Consider the following 13,280-nt stretch of genomic DNA (forward strand, 5'->3'; position numbering starts at 1 on the left):
CCCAAGACACATGTTAGTGCCAGATGTGAACAGGGCCCATGGGTCAACAAAAACGGCTACCCCAACCAAGGCGTTGTAATTCAAATGGCCCAACACTTACTTGATTTAAAGCACTTCAACTAAAACAGGCAACACAAAGTTAGGTTAATAAAACCAAAACAGGGGACAATTGCTTCTCCTCTACTCCGAACCCCACCAGACAACTATTCCAAAACCTGAATCCAGGAAAAAAAAAAATACAATGTCATGTGTGACATTGGCACCAAAAACCAAAGCCATTACATACCCAAGTTTTTAAACAAGACAGGCCAACAAATAATCCTACAAAAAGCCAAATTGACTCAAGTTTACTAAGGATTAAGTTTACTGAAGAAATAGCCCTCATTTGTCACACTCAGGCTTTGCTTTAACCTTACCAAAAAGTTTGGACGAGCCCAGAGTCACGAATTGGTTCAGAGTCAGCGACAAAAAAGGGAATCACACATGAATAAAGCTTTCAAAATGACATTTATTGTCAACGTAAGATAAAAGATAATAATGTTATTCAGCTAAGTAAGTAATGAATGAAATGTGTGGATGAATGGAATATGTGATGCGTGCAAATGAAACAAAACCCTAACACATCTGGCTGGTGGAGGCCTGGGAGGAAGAGAAGAGAGAGAGGTTAACAAAGAACCCACCTAAATAGGCTGAGGCCTAAACTACCTAGTGCAGGGTAGTTCCTGAGCCAGGAAGCCAAAGCAACCTCTTAGGCAAAAGGCAGAGAGAGGGACATTATAAGAACATTGTTAGCATGTTGAAAACAGCACACTTTAAGTACATTTATCATGAGTGCACATGGAAGTATACTAAGTATACTTCAATTAAATGCACTTCAGAGTACTTTTTTTTTACCGGGGTGTGACTGACATTGACTGACTGATCCTTCCTGACTCTCCCTTTATTTTTGTTGCACCTGCTAGATCAGGACAGTTTACATCAGACCTCATGTAATTCCCACGATAGCTCTGCCCACCTTCAACCTGAGCAGAGGTTTAATCAGCCAGAAAAACAGAAAACATCTGTGGGGGTGTGCAGGGCCTTTCATGTCAGTCCCTTATTTCATGACCATGACCATGGATGAAGCTCATGGGGAGGTTTTGCTGTGCAAACTTTGACATGGCAAAGGCTCTTCACATGCATTTGAGAGAGACATGCAGATATTTTACAATAATGGATACCATCAGATTTAAAGATGTGATTTTGGATAGATATCATTTACCGACCATCACAAGTTGAAGTTCAAAAACCTGTTTCTACTAGTTAAAGCAGAGGCAGTTCTAAGTCTCAAAGCTGACATGTCATACTTGATCCTCTGTTGATATGAATATTTACACTGTAGCTTTTCCTGCTTGACATACATGAAGTATTTCCATTTCTACATTCCCTGATTTGCACCATCTGCTTGGAATGGCTGCATAACAAAGCAGAGCAAAAACTCTTTTCATCCTTTTTATGAGACAATACCCATAAAAATGTTAACTAGCACTTTGCAAATCATCTCATCATAGAGATAAAAGAACAAAGCTCCTCTGAATAAAAGATTACCAACGAGAAAAACACTTGTGACCTGAAGAGTGATACTAAAGGTTAATTCATCCACGAGGCAGAGTCCAACAAACTACAGCCTCACAGAGAGCATATTGTAGAGAGAGTATTTACATATTCATACAGTCTCTTTTAAATCCTGTTATTCATCTGTGGAGAGTGTTTGATGTTGATTTTAATAAGGCATTGAGGTGAGGCAACAGTAGCAGCAGCAGCAGCAGCAGCAGAAGTGTGTAAAACTCAGTGCAGCTTGACGCGCATGCTGCCGCCAGCTGCCGAGCCATAGCCAGAGCTGGGCCTTAATCTATAATTTAACATGGATTGAGTTTATTCTCCTCAGTGTCGATGATCAGGGGAGAGCTGGATGGAAAGAGGAGGCAGAGCCTTCCAACCTAATTTTTGATACAGGGCCTGACTCTGCCATAGTCTTTGATCTCTCTCCCTCTCTCTTTCTCTTCTCTCCTGCTTTTTCTCCCTCACACACAGACACAATGTCTTTCACTCTTATCCATACCGGCATACTGTACTATACGTACACACTGACAAACAGATGCAGAGCACTAAATGACATGGTGAAAAACAAACACCCTGTAACCTCATAGCTTTTCGTACACCTAGTTTGTATCCTAAGAGATTTCTTGTGAGAGGGAGGCTGAGAAGACCAACCTGCAATAACCTCTGAGAATGAGTTATATTGAAGGTATTAAACACTGAGTGTGTAAACATCATCACAGTAATGAAATCACCCTTTACTGCCGCTTTGTAAATCTAGAGGAAATGTCCTATATCCATTTTTAGAAACTAGATTGTGGCGAGCAAAGCCATGCAAATATAATAGTGTGAAGTAGACTATAAATATTAATACACACTCTCAATACTAATGGCTTCATGTACCAGGAATAGCTTTGTTCGCCTTGTGATTATTTATTTTATTATGTGCATATATTTTTTATGATACAACATTGGAACTCTGTTATGAGTTTTAAAAAAACGATAGCACACGCATACATCAGTGTGATGGCTTCAATATTCACATCGTTAGAACTTGAACACAGTCCACTGGAAACTTTAGAGCAGATAATAGGTAACATGTGACTTTTCCTTGATTACTTCTATAGCAGGAAACTGAATAGATAATAATGTATTTAATTGGCTTTCATTTCATAATGACCCGCTTCACCACTTTAAACATCTTACATTGGTTAGTTCAGTTTTATTTATTCAGGAAGTTTCACTGAGATCAAGATCTCTTTTATGAGAGACAAGTATTATTGAAGTGGTTATAATAAATATTTTAATAATTTAAAATATTGTGATGATATATTTCTGGTGCCCTCAAGTGGCCAGTAATGAGGTGCGTACTGGTTTGCGGTAGAGTTGGTGGCATGTATTATGGTATCGTCAGCATAAAAATTGACATTGTGATGCTCAGTTGGAAAATAAATACTATGTATGTATGGATAAATAGCAGGGCCATAATATTGACCTTATGGGAAACCTTTCTGAACCATCAACCAACCAGCTGTGTGACCATTGAGTGTATGTGATGTGCTGTGTGTAGCTTTGTATTTGTATTTTGTATGGTGTGTTCTGTGTGGGGTTTTTTTTCAAGCTAACTCTGGTGCAGTGCATCTTTAATGTTTCAAACTGCACACTGTCCCATTCAATAAATAAATCAATCAATATTGAAGCCATTGGCAACAATAAAGATTTTGCTTTGACCGACCTTTAAGCAAAATCATCAAAACCCATAGAAAGCAGATGTCTTGGCAAATTGTTGTGATTAATATTTCTTATCAAAATTCTTCACCAGATCTACAAAGAGTGCAGTCCAAAGTCCACAACAGCAGTTAAAGCAGTTATTGCTCGATTTAACCCTGACTGCTGTAGCTAAAGGAGATTAAATAATCATTCAAACTATACTTTGTTTACTGTGTACTTTATTACTGTATTTGTTTATGTTCTGTTCATGTCAACAACCACCAACAGACTCCAGGTTTTTTCTTTATAAATGGGTGGCCTAATGACCTCCCGAGTATTCACCATAGATCAAAATGTCTGTTTTCTGCAATAAAACATGTACATTAAGAGATAAAATGTGTAGAGGCTTTACTGTCAGAAACAAACCAGAACCAGCAGGAGCTTTTATTATGTGACAGGGGATTTAACCATCTACCCTCACTGGGCCCAGATGGTTTTCTGCATAACTGAGCCTTGAAAGAAAATGTACAAAAGAAGTGAAGAACACAGCATCACTATGAAGTATGGTGGGTTTTAACCTCATGATTTAGTGTGGACATAAATAGAGCTGTTATTCATGTCTTTAAAATAAGCCTTTGAACCTTTACAGCTCGTCATTATTTCATTCTCTCTCTGACTTTGGGTCACTAGATAAGTTGTTTTGACTCTTCAGAACAGATGCTTGAGGCTGATTATCCTGACAGATAAATCAAGATGTACTGTACTGTTTAACCTCTGAACCAACCTATGTAGTCAGTCAACACCACCTGCATTGATGGGGCCTTTATAGTAAAAGATGGAACACCCCTGAAACACTTTTTGACAAAGAGGAAAATATGGCTGCTCCATCTCTGTCTGCACTGGACTGACAGTTTGTTGTGAATCCCATGCGGAAGGACTTACAGACGAGCTCTTGTGTTGATTCCCCAATTGCTGGGGGCTGTTTTTAAAATGAAGCATTCATGCGGTCTTCGAGAGCAACGGAGAGAATAAGTCTTATTTGAAGGTGCTCTCCCTCAGCAGTCACGTGACGAAGCCAGAGACTCAGTGGAGATTGGTGCGTGTTTTCCCCTCACCATTTACTGCACTGCCTTGTCTGGATGTCTGTCATAATCAAAGCATCCTCAGTGTTATGACATGGAGATGAATAATTGATTCATGCAGGCGGCTCACTGGTTATGTAATAGTATACCCAGTGAAGCATCAGACAGTGCTGGAGTCTGACACTGTGCTGCAAGTAAAGACAGAAATGTTACAACAGCTTTTTGATATTTGTTGTGTGTGAATTTAAATTATCTTAGTTTATCAGATTGGTGTGATTACAATGAGCATTTAATGAAGAAAGAAACCTATGGTTTTCCTTTTGTGAGTGTGGCACCCATGTTACATCACATCACATCACATCAGATCACATCACATCATATCACATCACATCACATCACATCACATCACACCACATCACATCACAATATCTTTCTCCTAAAAGGTGCAGATTTAGGGCGAGGAGCTCACACTGGATTTGTTTTGAGCAAGCAGAGATTTTACTCAAACATATAATTGGAACAGATTTAGGATTTTTTAAAATGATCTACTTTCAGAGAAATTAGTATTTAACAGACTTGGGATTTTTTTTCTACTCTTTAAGAAGAGTATTGAAGCTTCCCTGGCTGAATTTGTTTAGGCTAATTCAAGGGAAGGGAGATGCAAGAGTAAGAAAGCCATCTGATCCATTTGAAATTAGGAAGAGTCATGTTTCTGGACAAAGATTTCCATTTGGACAAAAAATCATGTTAAACTTTATAGAACTTGTCGTATGAATAACTTTGAATGCATGTAAATATTTCTGGAACAGGTTTTCGGACGTGCTGCTACTTGCCATTTTCTTTAGTTGTGCTCCCTCCTGTGGTGAACAAGAGCACTGGCATCATTGAGAAGCAAGTGAACAGTATTTTTAATCAAAATGCATGTGCAAATTAAGTTGAATGAAATTTTACCTATTAAAGACTCACATACATGTAATGTAATTTATGTACTGTAATAATCTATGCAACACCACACAACACAACTGAATCACATAGTTTGACAACAGTTTAGATGAAAAAATGATAAACTGACTTTTACGGAGAGAGAAAGAGAGACAGACAGAGAGAGAGAGATGGGGCGGAGGGGGAGGCGGAGCATGTGCTCTTGACCAATGCCATGGATCTGACCACAGACTTTGGAAAAAAAAAAAAAAAATACCAGAGTATCCCCTGTCCTGCTGACAGCTGGGAACGTCCCTCCCTGATGACAGGCCAGTGCTGGATTCCTTCAATGAAAAGCCCTTTGATTGTTGGCAGGAACTCCTCTGGTTTGGCTGAATGGCTGTCAGCTCTGTCAGGGTGATGGACGGGCGGGTGTTTCACCCCTGATAGAAACAAGCCCCCTCCAGCGAGCCGCTAACTCACAGAGAGCAGGACCTCTGCCAGTCAACTTCTAACCTTTTTTCCAAACAGATGGAAACAACCACAACTGAGCTGGAGGAGTGTAAAACTGATGCAAAGCCAACCGATAATTAGTAGTTACAGAATGAATCATTTGAGAGTTATAACGAGGAGGGTGATAATTCCTGGAGATTACTAACTTTAAAATTTGTGTAGACATCTCTAGAAGGAGATCAATATGGAATATAAACCGGAATAACTTAATTATAATAGCTCAAGCTACAGAGATAAAACTCTTTGGTTTTTATTTGCAAGCAGAGGTTGTTACTGGTGTCTACTCTCCGACAGACATCTCTCCATTATTCAACACGGCCAGAGAGACTTTTCTTTTTGCCTCTCTACCTTTATGTAGCTAAAACAGGTTTTTATTTATATGACTGATTTCTCTAGATATGTAAAATTCTACTAAAAGGATGTGAAGCTGTTCTCTGGTATCACTACTCTCCCCCTCTCTGAAAGTCCCGTTGCTACCGCAATGTTTATCTTGAACAACAGCCCATTAATGCACCATTATTAGTATTTGTTCCATGACCGACCACACATAAGCGCCAAAAGCAAAGCAGCACAGCTTCTTCCAACACTGAATCTTGACTGTTTGCCTGTGAGAAGAAATGATAAACACTACAAACATATACACCAAGCTCAAATCCCAGCTCAGGCAGCAGCAGTATTTCTGTCTCACTCTCTTCATCCCTCTCCAGCCTCACATACACATGCTCAGAATACATCAACTGTAATTGTTTACATTAACTTCAACTTCGCCCAGAGCTCCACACCATGAATCACTATCATCGTGGCAGACCTTCCCACTGAGGTGGTCCTTTACATTTGAGAGAGGCAGCACTGGGTTTGTGTGGGAATCCAGCCAGCTCTGACCTTCGAACATGTGAATGCAAACAGTAAATCTCTGTCCACACGAGTCTCAGTCACCTGTCATCCTGTCTTTTTCTGAAAGAGAAAACGCCCTTAAATGATTTCGGTAGAAAGACTATATTTTATCTCTGCAACAGCTAAGCAGCTCCATCTTTTTAAAATTGATTGAAGGACATTTCAAAGCTGAAATTCAATGGTATAAATCTCAAACAAAGGATTTCTTTGGTTGTCCACATGATAGGCCTATAATAAATAATAATTCTAATCCAAATCTTTTTTAGTTGCAGCCTTGATTTGAAGGTAATTGAGTTATCTACAAACTTAAGACTACTGACTTCTCACTATGTCAGACTCAGAATTCATGCTCAGCCTTGACTTGTCCAAAAATTGTGTTTTTGCTTTCTTTTCTGGCAGCTGTGGCACTTAATTCATCGCTCTGAGTCAAGGTGACTTTTAAACAAACCATCAAGGTCCCGAGGTAACATGAGCCTTGATCCTGGAGGTCTTTATAAAGTACACACATTATTATCTGTTTATTTTGTTCTGTTGGCCCTTCATACAAGTAATTTATGTGTTGTGAACACTGTGTGAGACTAGCAATAAGAGTTTTCTGAGCAATCCAAAAATATAAAGACATGGCACTTCTGGTTAACCTTTTGTATATTCAGTATATTGATTTTAATGTTCTTTCAGTTCTTGAAACAGGTCAAAAATAGATTTGTTATCTTTCTATCTGGTTATCATGAATAAACAAACTCTATGTTTCTCCTTTATGAGTTTAAGGAAAGATCGTCATTCATCCTCCGATTTCAGTCAATAATGGAGAGTAAAGAACCCATATAGGGACAAAAATTCTAATCTGTACCAAAGCTAAAACACAGCCACAGATTTCATCAGTAAAACATAAGTTAGAGCAGTCTGTTTCCTCACTTGCACATAAATTTGTCTCAGCTCTTTCACATCCTGACCATTGACTCAGCTCCCCCCTCAGAGACAGAGGGGGGGATGGGGAATCTGGAGGTCTGAGAAACTCAAGACCTCATGGCAACATACCACTCAGCCATCACAGGCACTTAATGTCTTTCAAAAACGCTGCAGCGTTGTTTACTATTGGCTCTGTGTGAACAAAAGCTGGAGCCCTGGTGTCTCTGCTCTAACAAGGCCCATCTGAGAGCAGGAGGGGAAATATAAGCCGGCCTGTGCTTGCCACTTCATTTCCTGGCTGGTAAGAGCCTGTTTCCTGTGCATCAGCCTAAACATGGCATTTCAGCGGATGGACTTTGCCACTTGTTCCCCCCTGAGTTTCCCCTCCTCCACTTCTGACTTTCCCCCTCTCAGCTGCAAACAATTTATTTCCAAGACACACTGAATAACCATTTCCAGATTAGGTACTGATAGGATTCAAATTGAAAGTGACATTTTGGAGGATGGACGATGTAAATCAGCTTCATGTTCAGTCAGGTCCAGGCAGTGGTTCAAACCAAGAGAGCGGTTGTGGTTTTTCAACGCTCTATACCAACATGTAGAAAGCCAGCTATGGAAACAAATTTTCACTCCCAGCAACTGTATCATGGTAAGTAGAAAGTTGTCTGTTTGAGGAAGAGCCATCTTTCCTGGAAGGTATTGTTGCACTCAGTTCTATATGATAAATGAAATAAACAGTTGTGTGAAGAGTGGCCATTGCTGCATAAATTCAGATTCAGATTCAGACAATCTGAATCTGTTAAAAAATAAAGTCGGTGTTATTGTCAGATTCTCAGTTTTGGAAAGTTACAGATAGTTGGGCACAGCCCCTCGACTCCCAATGTCTGAAAGGTGTGAAGGGGAGTTGGTTTCAGATGTTCTTTGACCTTCACACACAACCCGTGTGTTGGAGCCTTTAGCTTAGCTTAGCACAAAGACTGGAAGCAGGGGGGAAAGCTAGCCTGGCTTTGTAGAAAGGTAACAAAATCCACTTAGCAGCACCTCTAAAGCTCACTTATTACCATTTGTCCAATTATAATTATTGTCACCAAAAGGTTACCAGGCAGCCAGCAGAGACTCCAGGAAGTCACTGCAATTAGCCAAGAAATAGTCCAGCACATAACCTCCCATACAACCACAACTTGACATTTTTACACTTTGGTTTTTGTACGGATAAACACACAAGATATATCATGTTAATTAGTGAGCTTTCTTATCTTGAACTTGAAGACCTCTTACCTTTTAGATAGAGCCAGGCTAGCTGCTCCCAGTCTTTCCAGTCTTTGTGCTGAGCTAAGCTAACTGTCTGCTGACTATAGCCTCATACAGTATTTACTGTACAAACATGAGAGCAGTATCAATCTTCACATAATAAAAAGCACACATTCTGTACATGTTACTGTACTTATAACACATGTCATTAGAAGTGTCAGAGTTTAGGTGCAGCCATATGGCCAGGTATTGTTTTCAAGCACACAACAACAAACAAAGACACATTGTATCTTCATTTTCTACTGTTCAAATTCTATAATTCAAATTTCAAACAAATTCTCAAACCAGGGTTGAGTGTTTTTAAGCCAAAACTAGACTTTTCACTGCTTGGAATAGACTATCAGTTGCTGAGGCCTGTCTCCATCAATTATCCAGATCTCACCACACTGTGTGCTGTGCCTTTGTTCAGAGTTTGCAGGGTAATTACTGGCAGGACCTGCTTAAAGCTGTTATTTTCCAGATGGTAGGCAGGCAAGGCCAAAGAGCTGGTTAGTCCCACCATGTGCTCATGCTGGAGCCTACAGTGAGCACTTAGCCCTCAGCTGCTACAGGCCTCGCTGATCTGAAATGGGTCATGGTCAGAGTACTTTTGACTGAGGAGGAAAAGCTTCAGATTCCCAGGACCCAGAGTGCAAACACTCTCTATTTGAGGGAGAAGCTTGCATCCAGACCCGTGCAGACCATTCGTGGGTTTTGACTGCAGATGGGCCAGTTTCCTGAAGCCAGAGGGGGGAAATGTGGGGTTTAAGGAGCTGAATCCTGATTGAATGTGGAGCAGATCTAAAGTTCAAAGCGTACAGCTGCGAGAGAGAGAGAAAGAGTGAAAGGTCAACAGACTGGATTCGGTGGTTTGTGGATCTGTACTCAATGAGAGTAGACAGTCAGCAGCTGCACAGTGACAAGGAGATTTACCAAGGCAAAGGTCTTCTCAACACTCAAGGATGAGATACTATTCAGCTGTCTACTTGCTGAAAAGTGCATTACGAGTGTGAACATTTCATATGCAATAAATACATAGAAGAGATTCTGCTTATATGTTCAGATTCAGATACATAAGCTTTTGTCAAGGTTTGAAATCGAAAAAAGCAGCAAATACATGTTATTAAAACACACTCATGATGAATCTGTCATCTCTGGATTTAAGGCGGCCTCCATGACTTTGTGAGGATTCAAATGAAGTGTCATATGTGTTGACTTCATCCCTCGAGCGAATCCATTGTCCTTTCTTCTTCTCGTGTGTCTTCATCGTTCAGAGGCAAGTCAAGGGACTGTGCTCCCTGTTTGGGTTTCACTAGACGGTGATGGGCAGCTCTGAAAGGGAACACTTAACACTGGGAGAAACTGAGATGGAAGGGGATGTGTGACAAAAGGCAGGCCACAAGAAAGCAAACAATGTCCTCGCAGACAGAAGTGATAATCGCTCTGTGAAGAACCAGCGGAGAGCGATCCATCAAAAGTCCCAAAAGTTCCACACAAACCAGGCATGTGAGCTGACTGACACTTTAAGAGGACTTCATTTTACTTTACTCACATTTTCCTCTGCGTAATGCTTAAAGTCAACTAGCTGCATCAGCCACAAAATTCACAAGAACAAAACACCCGCTGTGAGAAAACACAGAAAAGTGAGGAGAATGGCACAGAGAGAGACTGGGACAGAAGGAGAAGTATAGAGGAAGGGGGAAAAGTTGTTTTTTAGGTTCAAAGGCAATCTTTCTCCCTTCCACTCTTACCCATTCACTTTGTGCCACATTGGCCCCTGAAGGAATGGGAGTTGCTTGTCATTGGTACCATTCACCTGTCAATCAGGCTGTTACAGGATCCGATGGGTTCCATGTTGTGAAATGGAAACCCCTAGCCAAGAGGCACATGGGATGAAGTCACCACCTGTTTATGTTAGCAACAAAACCACCTCCACCGTCTGACTAACTATGAAACTTCTTCTTCAGCCCCACTGATTCAGATACTATATTGTTCTTTGCAAACTTTGTTAACAAAGGGGGAATTCATTTTTAATTCTTCCATGTTTATCCAAAAACTCTTCTTGACACCCGAATCTAAATTTTAAATGGTTTCAAGAGTTAGAGCTGCTGTGATTTGTAGTTCATGTTTGACATATGTCATAAATTAAAAATTTGTTCTGTTGCATTTGGACTGATGGTGCTACAAAGTCAAAAATATAGGACTATATTGTAATGGGGACTTTTCTTCACAAAGACCCTACATAAAAACACAGTGGAAGGGATGGACTAAGAAGCATTTGGGGATTGAGCCTGAGATGGCACCTTGGTTCTTAAACATGAAAATTTCAGGTGGTGTATAATGGGAAGACATTTTAACTTTAGTGATGACCAATAATCATTAGGTCATTAGTGTTTCCTTGGTGCACTGCAAATAGCCGATGTAATGAAAACAGAAACACAGAAGTGGAACTATCAGGTATATAGTAGTACTACTATATATTTGGTCATTCATCCCATTAGTCAAAGCTTTTTAAATAACGTGCTGTGATTGTGAGGGGTTTTGTCCCCAGGTTTTCATTTTTCTTGTTGCTTTACTTTAGATGAATGGAGGACCACAGAAGTCTAATGAATGACTATAAAGCATTCTATTAATTTATATGTAATTGAAAAAAAGTAACTACAACTATTTTCAAGTGAATTTTTTATAAAGTTGTTTTTTAAATGTTTTTAATCAATATATTGGTGCTTAATTTATTCATTTGTAAAAGCTTTTATTATTTTTTGTTTTTGTTTTCCAATTAGATATCAATAAATTGAAATCTTTACAAACATTTACATACCTGCTGTGGTCTTCCATATACAAGAGATGGTTTTGGTGATCAGTGACAATGACAACACTGGCAATTGTGTCAAATGTGTATTACATGTAATTTTAGTATTTACTGCTTTATTTTTTTTAAATTAATTGTTCATTTGATGGCTGCCAACATTACAGGTCTGCTATCTGTTAACTCCACAGGGCCACTTACTGGCTGTTTGGGGGGCTTTCAAACATACAACATGGTCCTCGTCAACAGATAGTTTGCTTAGTAGCTGTTCTGACTTCATCCTTAGAAGTTTTAAGAGTGTTCACTCTTCTTGACTTAAAGCATAAGTGTAAAAATTCATTCTTGACCTTAGAAATAGTAGTTTGACAAAACAATCCCAACTCAAAGTCCAAGAAAATATATTACTTCAGTGCTCTTAACATGAACATTTAGCCTTTGGTAAGTAATATCTTTGAAATAATCTAATTGAAACCTGTAATGAAATGAATACTCAGATACTAAGATGCATTCCTACTGTATTTCTTAGTAACTCTATAGACACAAAGCAATAACTACCTCCCTCAGGCCCTCCATACCAGGGCAAAGTATAGAATAACAGAAAGGAGAGTATCTGGGGGCACTAGAAGTGCTCTGAAACAGGAGACAGATTTCCGCAAGCATGTCCAGGTGGTCTTCTGTCCCACGTCCTCTGTTACTCAGGAAAAGTCACTTTTCTCTCTGCCACTGCTGCATTGGAGCCCGTCTCACCAGACCCAGATTGATTCAGTATGTGACTCTGAATATGATCTGAAGATAAGAGTGGGGAGTTGATGGAGGTGCTGAGGGCTCCTGCAGTGGTGGCAGGGTTGGGGATAATAAAGTATCTCAGCTCTTATACTGCTGCTCTCACTCCAAATGTGGTGTTGGGTGCATGTCTGCATTATATGTGGGAACAAGCTCCAAGAAAGCACTTTGTAAATATTCAGCCAATCAATCAATCAATTGGTCAGTAATGAGCTCATGTAAATCACTTCCCTACCAGACCAGCCATCAATATTACTGTTTCACTGTGAAAGAACTCAACACTGCTCTTTATTCATCCAGATTAATGCTTGGTAAGAATAACAGGACCAACGTGAATGTCCTCACCCTGGCAGTAACCCGAGACCCTCGGGGTGGTACTGAGCGAACACCAGGGGCCCTCTGTGTTAAAAAGGTCCAGTCAGGCTTGATCTGAGCCACACAGACCACTACTCACTCCATCCACAGTCCCTCACAGCAGGGTCCAGCCATCTGGATTCATTTCTGCTCTGACAGGGTGGCTCTCAAGGCCCATCTGTATGAGGGCTACACTCACAGTGGGCCCCAGGAATGTGCTTGTCTGGGAGGGACTGAGCAGATTTAAGGGATGACGGCACAACGCAATATATCTTTTCACCCTGCACACTGGAGCATGTCATTTCATCAACATCTGTATTTCATTTTTAGTGCCCTGGTCAATCTTGGGTTCACTCAGTTTGGCTTTAGGCAAAAAAAGCCTCAAATCATTTCATTATTGCCTGTTGTTGAATCATGTAGGTTACAAAAGACATAAA

Source organism: Thunnus thynnus, chromosome 10 (assembly GCF_963924715.1).
Source record: "Thunnus thynnus chromosome 10, fThuThy2.1, whole genome shotgun sequence".
Lineage (NCBI taxonomy): Eukaryota > Metazoa > Chordata > Actinopteri > Scombriformes > Scombridae > Thunnus > Thunnus thynnus.